The sequence below is a fragment of the Sapajus apella genome, unplaced genomic scaffold (assembly GCF_009761245.1).
Source record: "Sapajus apella isolate SASKATOON/1434 unplaced genomic scaffold, GSC_monkey_1.0 scaffold280, whole genome shotgun sequence".
NCBI lineage: Eukaryota > Metazoa > Chordata > Mammalia > Primates > Cebidae > Sapajus > Sapajus apella.
In genome coordinates, this window is record NW_022437220.1 from 114,532 (window position 1) to 122,568 (window position 8,037).

Below are 8,037 nucleotides of genomic sequence, written 5' to 3' on the forward strand. Positions count from 1 at the left end.
ACGGGACCCCCCCACACACCCCTCAGGACGGGACCCCCCACACACCCTTGAGGACAAGACCTTCCCGACACCCCTGAGGACGGGACCCCCCCACACTCCTCAGGACGGGACCCCCCCCTACGCCCCCTCAGGACAACCCCTGAGGGGTGTGTGGTTGTGTCACCGCGTGTGTGCTGGCATGTGCATGTGTAAGCACGTGAGCTGTGTGTGCATGTGTAACTGTGCTTGTGTGTGGCCATGTCATGTGTGTACATTTAAGCACGTGAGCTCTGTGTGTGTGTAACTGCTGGTGTGTGGCTGTGTCCCCGTGTGTGTGCTGGTGTGTGCACGTGTAAGCACATGGGGAGCGTATGCATACTTGTGTGTGCATGTTTGCTGGAATGTGCACGTGAAGGGAGGGCAGTGTATGCAGAACTGTGTGTGCTTGTCTGTGACTGCATGTGTGCTGGAATGTGCATGTAAACACGTGAGCTGTGTATGCATGTGTAACTGCTTCTGTGTGGCTGTGTCACTGCATGTGTAACTATGTGGCTGTGTTCACTGCCTGTGTAGCGTGTACACGTGAGCACATGAGCTGCATATGTGTAACTGCGCTTGTGTGTGCCTGTGTCCGTGTGCTAGCGTGTGCATGTGTGAGCACGTGAGCTGTGTATGCATGTGTAACTGTGTGTGCCTGTGTGTAGCTGTGATCTGTGCTGTGTGCACCTGTAATCACGAGCTGTGTATGCATATGTGACTGTGCTTGCATGTGGCTGTGTTCACCATGTGTGTGCTAGCATGTGCATGTGTGAGCACGTGAGCTGCGTGTGCATGTGTAACTGTTTGCATGCGGCTGTGTTCACTGTGTGCTAGCGTGTGCACATGTGAGCACGTGATCTGCGTGTGCCTGTGTAACCGCTTCTGTGGCTGTGTCCCCACGTGTGTGCTGGCATGTGCGTGTGTCAGCATGTAAGCTGCGTGTGCGTGTGTAACTGTGTGTGCCTGTGTGTAGCTGTGTTGTGTGCTGATGTGTGCACGTGTAATCACGTGAGCTGTGTATGCATATGTAACTGCTTGCATGTGGCTGTGTTCACCGTGTGTGTGCTGGCATGTGCACATGTGAGTTGTGTATGCATGTATAACTGTGTCTGTGTTCACTGAGTGTGTGGTGTGTGCATGTGTGAGCACGTGAGCTGCGTATGCATGTGTAACTGCTAGTGTGGCTGTGTCGTGTGTGCTGTGTACACGTGTACATGCTGTGTACATGAGCTGTGTACATGAGCTGTGTGCATGTGTAATTGTGCTTGTGTGTGGCTGTGTTTACTGTGTGTGTGCTGGCGTGTGCATGTGAGCTGGGTGTGCATGTGTAGCGGTGTGCTTGTGTGTCACCGCGTGTGTGCTGGTGTGTGCATGCGTGAGCACGTAAGCTGCTTGTGCACATGTAACTGTGCTTCTGTGGCTGTGTCCCTGCGTGTGTGCTGACATGCGTGTGCACGTGTGAGCACGTAAGCTGCGTGTGCATGTGTAACTGTGCTTGTGTGTCCCCGCATGTGTGCTGGCATGTGCACGTGTAACTGTGCACTGTGCGTGGCTGCGTCACTGCCGGCGTGCTCTCGTGTGTGTGTCTGTGTGTGCTGGTTTCTGGGAGCTGCGGCTGCCCATGCCCTCCCTGCTCCTCCCCCACGTGGGCGTCACCCGGGCTGCTGCAGCTGCGTGGCGTCTGGCCCTGCCCCAGGTCTTGGCCCACTGCTCCCAGGTCAGCGCCGACCCCAGCGGCGTCAGATGCTCTTGATCACTCCTGGTGTTGCCGTTCGCTGCCTCGTGACGCTGACCCTGAGCGGAGTGCGTCTACTGCTGGCGCCGGCAGCATCCCTGGCGCTGCGGAGCGCTGGGCCCCAGCGGGCGCTGTGCGGTGAGGGGGCCATGCGCGCCTGCCGGCAATCTCTCCTTCCAGCCTGGGCCATCCTGAGCCTCCCTACCCTCAGGAAGGCCACGGGCACAGCCAGGGGGCAGCCCATTTTGTGCAAATTACAAAAACATGCCCCTTCTTCAGAGTGGAGCCATCACAGGGAGCAACAGAGCCGAGAGACGAGGAGTCAGATGCCTGGGGACGTTGTGGACGCCTGGATCCAGCTACGCCTGAAGCCCGTAACTGCACACCATTTCTGCTCAGAGGGTGCGCCAGTAAAGTCCCTTCTTTGCTGAAGCTGGCTTGATTTTTTTTGTTGTTTGTTTTGTTTGTTTTTTGGAGATGGACTCTCATTCCGTCACCCGGGCTGGAGTACAGTGGTGCAATCTTGGTTCACTGCAGCCTCCACCTCCCAGGCTCAACCGATTCTCCCGCCACAGCCTCCCGAGTAGCTGGGATTACAGGCTCTTGTCACCACGCCCGGCAAATTTTTGAATTTTAGTAGAGATGGGGTTTCACCACGTTGGCCAGGCTGGTCTTGAACTCCTGGCCTCAAGGGATCCCCCCACCTGAGCCTCCCAAAGTGCTGGGATCACAGGCGTGAGCCACTGCGCCCGGCTGATTCATTTTTCAAGTTGACAGAGGACAGTGACCCAGTGAGTCTCCCGTCGGAGGAGGAGCATCACTGCCTGAGTCTGAGGTGTGAGAAGCAGCAGAGAAGGACGCCCCCGAGGCCTGGGCTTTCTGCATCCCAGAGCTGGGGAAGGTGGCCTTGGAGTGAGGGAGTGAGCCTCCCGCCACAGAATTAATCAAGGGGAACTTTTTTTTTTTTTTTTTGAGACAGTCTCAGTCAGCTGCCCGAGCAGGCGGGCAGTGGCACGATCTTGGCTCACGGCAACCACCGTTTTCCAGGTTCAAGCAATTTTGTCTCAGCCTCCTGAGTAGCTGGGATGGCAGGCACCTGTCACCACGCCCGGCCGATTTTTGTATTTTAGTAGAGATGGGGTTTCACTGTGTCGGCCAGGCTGGTCTTAAACTCCTGACCTTGGGTGATTCACCCACCTGAGCCTCCCAAAGTGCTGGGATCCCAGGCGTGAGCCGCTGCCAAGGAGAGCTTTGTGGAAGGAGCAGAATCTGAACTGAGGGAGGGAGCGGAGGGGCACGGGGGCAGCAGGGGTGCCCCGGGGTGGGGAAAGGCTCCTGGGACCCGGCACTGGTCGTGGGCCTCCATCCCATCTGGACGCGGCAGCAGCCCGTCTGCCCAAACAAAGCTGTGCCCCTGCGTCCACCGTGGCCTCTGTTCTGGAACCTTCCGTGGCTGCCTGTGGCCCCTACCCTGGCATCGCACCCCACATGGCAGCCCACTCACCCTTCCCAGGGCCCCTGCCTCTGGCATCTCATCTCTGGGGCCGTCAGACTCTAACCCTGATGTGTGGGGGGAGCTGGGAGGGTGTCAAGCCCCATCCTCCACGTGGGGCGTGGCCCGGGCGCGCTGCGTGGCGTGTCTGGGTCTCAGGCTCCCCGGGCCGCAGGCGGTGTCTGTGACGGGGCCTGGAGGCTTGTGGGTGGTGGAGCGAAGTCCACAGGCTCGCTGGCCGGAAGCAGACGCAGAATAGCGACGATAATTGATTTAATCACACCAGGGCTGTGATCACCCGCGGCCTCAGACCTGCCCGGCGGGGACTCCCTCGGCCTCCCTGGTCGGGGGCGGCTCGTCTCCACGGCACCCACCACCCCAGTGCCTGATGCAATTAAGCTTTTGTTTTCTTCTCAGCTCCCGGGGGTGGAGGGAGACGCTGCCCACGGCCAGTTCCAGGACAGGAGGAGAAAAATGACTTCAATAAGCAGGCGGCCGCGGCGGCTGACCAGGGCACCTGCCCCTCCCCCCAGTGAGGGCGGGCGATTCCCATGGGCAAGCCCTGGGCCCCGGCTCCGGGTGACTGGCCCCGAGCCTCAGTTTACCATCCCGTGCAGTGACGTGCAGCCCTGGAGCTGCCCTCGGGGTCACACACAGGCAGTGCCTGCTATTAAGTCCTGCCTGGGGGGATGGGCGGGAGGCCCCGCCGAATCCTCACCGAGACGCTGCCCGCCGCCAGCCACCCATGGAGAAACCGAGGCACAGGAGGCAGAGTGACCTACGCACACCTCCCAGCTGGCAGGCCAGGAACTCGGGCAGGACTGGACCCACGTGCCCTTCCTGGGTGGGGCTGGACACCGCTTACAAGCTCCTTCCCCCGATGCGCTGGCTGCCCTGCCTTCCAGGTGAGAGGTTGATCATGGCCTGGGAGGGCCCAACCTGCCTCGGACCCCAGGTGAGAGGGTGACAGGCCCAGCCCTGCCTTGGACCCCAGGTAAGAGGGTGACCACGGCCTGGGAGGGCCCAGCCCTGCCTCAGACCCCGACGTCGCCGTGGCCCCACATACGGTGCGGAGCTGTGCCCTGCCAGCGTGGGTCAGAGTCCCTGGTTGTCGATGCGTCCTGCGAGCGTGTGGTTCCCAGCTTCCCGGGGCAGGTCGACGGCAGCTTCTCCCCGACGCTGCCTCGTGTGCTCTTCCCCATTCGTGGGATCTGCACCCTTGCCCGGGACATCTGGCTGGGAGTCCTGTGCGTCCTTGCAAATCTCAGGAGTGAGAGTGGACTTGGGAAGCCCTGGACTGCCCTGGTGTTGGAACAGGGGCTGCTGTCGGGCCACTGCCCTCTGACCTTTCCGCGTGGGTCACACCAGGTAACCCCAGGCCATGGAGTGCTCGTGGCCTCCCTAGGCGTGCGTCCTGTCCAGCTGTGGACACATGGCCCTTGCTCCCCAGCTCCCCTCATTAACCCCAAAGCCCTGGACAGGCCACCCTTTGCCTGTGGCCTGGGTGGCTCAGAGGCACCTGTCCCCACCAGCCACTCTGTCCCCACCCTCCCCTCCCACCTGGGCTCCCCCAGCCAAGCCACAGGACGCTCCTTCCTCATCTCCCAAAGGCACGGGACAGTTCAGATCAGAGACTGCAACCCCGGCTCCCACACTCCCCACCAAGCACCCCAGGCCAGCCCCTCCCCCTCTGAGCCTCAGTTTCCCCCTGTGTAAGTGAGATGCCAAGTGAGCAGTGTCCTCTAGGCTTCGGGTGATGGCAAAATTGAGCTTTCAAAGCCCTCACGGCATAAACCTCATTCAGTTATGAGCTGCCGTGGGTCAAAGGCGTGCTCCTGGGACCGAGGACCAGCAGGAGGAAGAAGGCTGGCAGCTGCTGCCACGCTGGGGACAGTCACCCACCTTGTCAGTCCCAAGGCAGCGCCTAACCCCACAGACCCGGGACACTGGCAGACGTGGAGTGAGGGGTCCACAGAGTGACTTCCTGGAATTGGAGTGACCCTCGGGGCGATTCGGCCCCAGGGCACACTGGGCAATGTCTGGGGCTTCTGTGGGTGTCACGATTAGGGCGGCTCCCGGTGTGGAGTGGGCGACGGCCAGGGACGCTGCTCAGAGCCCACCGGTGCCCAGGAGCGGCCCACCCCACAGAACGATCCACCCCCATGCCCACAGTGCCCATCAGCACCCGCCACCCTTCCCCACCACCCTTCCTTCCTAACCCGTCCATGGTTTGTCCCCAGACCCACTCTGTTGCCTCCGGCTGGTCTCTGGACTGTGAGCACCAGGCCTGGCACCTTCGGACAGTCCCCAGCCCTCCGCCTGTCCCACCTGGCTCATGGTGAAAACCGACGTCCTTCCCATCCCCAGCAGGCCCCGCGTGACCCGCCCGCCGCCTCCTGCCCTCACCCCCCTCTCTCTCCCTCGCTCAGTCCGAGGCTGCCACCGTCTGCACACCAGGCACGTGGGTCCTGGAGCCTCTGCTCGTGCCGTGCTCTCCCTAGAAACCCTCAGGGCCCTCACCTCAGCAGCCTTCCCTGCTGCCCACCGTCCCCCAACTCTCTGCTTTCTTCTTGGCCCTCTGTGGGGGCCGGGACCACCTCCCAGCCTCTTCCCACGCCTGGAACGGCGCCCGGCACGTGTCCCGTGTCCACGTTTCAGTGGAGTAAACTAAGGCCGGGTGCTACGATGTTTTCCGAGAGATCAGCAGGATGGGGGCCTGGGGCGAGACCTCTTCCCACCCTCACGGGCGGCTGGAGGTCCCACCCCACGGGCCCCACGCCGCCCACAGCCACTCACACTCACAGGCTCTCTCTGGCTGAAAGGAAGGGCTATTTTTAACTGCGTCATCCTCCGCCTCAAGTGCTTAATTGCACAATAATAAGGGTGGGCGACGGGTGAGCAAACCTCAGATTACGCTAGCACATGCAGCAGGGCCACGGGCCCAGCCTGCCCACATGGTCCCCTACGTGGACACCTGCACACATACCCCTCCCTAAGGCCCCTCACATGGACACCACACATGTGCCCCTCCCCGTGGTCCCCCACGTGGACACCCACACACACCGCTCCCCGAGGTCCCTCATGTGGACACCCACACACACCCCTCCCCGTGGTCCCCCCACATGGACACCCACACACACCTCTCCCCGTGGTCCCCCACGTGGACACCTGCACACACCTCTCCCCGTGGTCCCCCACGTGGACACCCACACACACCACTCCCCGTGGTCCCCCACGTGGACACCTGCACACACAGCCCTCCCCGAGGTCTCTCGTGTGGACACCCGCACACACCCCCCCAAAACCGGAGAAGACCTTCAGGGCGAGCGTGTTCTGAGGAGCCTGTGGGCGACTCTGCAGGCCCAGAGGGAGAGGCTGCAGAGAGGGACAGGGCTGCCTGCCTGGCACGGGGCCATGCAGACTTCTACCCAGACTCAGAAGTGGCTGGTGTATGGAGCCGCCGGCCCCACGGAATGGGGTCCACACTAATGCCCTCCTCCCCAGCCGCACTCACCCCACTGCCTTGGCGTGTCCCACTGTCCCTGCAGGCTCTGACCCCGTCCCGCCTCCTGGCCTCTCCTCCTGGCGCCCCACCCACCATCACCCCCCAGTCCCGCCCTCACCTTCCCTTCTGCGTCTGCCCGCCCCCCTGGGAAGGCCCCCAGCCTCCCCACCCAGCAGCCTTCCCTACCGCCGCCGTCCGCGTTCTCCCCGCTGCGTTCTCCCTGCTGACAGATTCTCATCCACCAATCGTGTTTGTTCCCCGTCTCCCCACTACGGTGCCAGCTCCGGGAGGGCACGGATTTCACTGGTTTTGATCATGGCTGGGTCCCCAGAGCCTCTGCTGGGGCGGGTGTGGCATATAGTCGGTGCTCAATGGATGCTTGAGGTACTTGCAAATGAATGAACGGCTGTGCAGGACCTCGGCAGCTCTTCTGGAAGTGTTCGGACGTGGCCAGCGCTGGCCCTCCCCGTGGGCTGAGCGGGCGCCACCTGGGGCTGCCACAGCAGAGGCACGTGGCCGGGTGTTCTTGCCGCAGAGGTGTGTTCTCAGCACTCTGGAGCCGACAGCTCCCACAGCCAGGTGTCGGCAGGGCTGGTCCTGCCGGAGGCTCAGAGGGAGAAGCGTTTGTGGCCTCTCAGGCTGACGGTGGTGGTGGAGGCCTCACTCCAGCCTCTGCCCCATCCCTGCACGGCCACCGCCCCTGAGTGTGTCGTGAGCCCGCTCCTCTTCCTCTTTTTTTTTGAGACAGAGCCTTGCTCTGACGCCCAGGCTGGAGTGCAGTGGCGTGATCTCGGCTCACTGCAGCCTCTGTCTCCCGGGTTCAAGCGATTCTCCTGCCTCAGTCTCCCGAGTAGCTGGGATTACAGGCGCGCATCACCAACAGGCCTGGCTGATTTTTGTATTTTTAGTAGAGACAGGGTTTCACCACGCTGGCCAGGCTGGTCTCGAACTCCTGACCTCAGGCGATCCACCCGCCTCAGCCTCCCAAAGTGCTGGGATCACAGGTGTGACCCGCCGCGGTGCCCGGTGGAGCCCACCCCTCCTCTTAGAGCGCTGTGGTCATCGGAGCGAAGACCCACCTGACTCCAGGGTGACCTCACCTTAACCCGTCACACCTGCACCGACCTTATTTCCAAACACGGGCCTACTCACGGGTTCCGGGGACGGCTGTGTTTTGGGGGAGTTACAACTGAACCCAGCATTCTCTCCAGGATGCCGATTAGATCCAAGTCTGAGCCCACCTGGATCTGCAGAGTTGGGGTCTCCGCAGGAAGTCTGGCCGGAGAC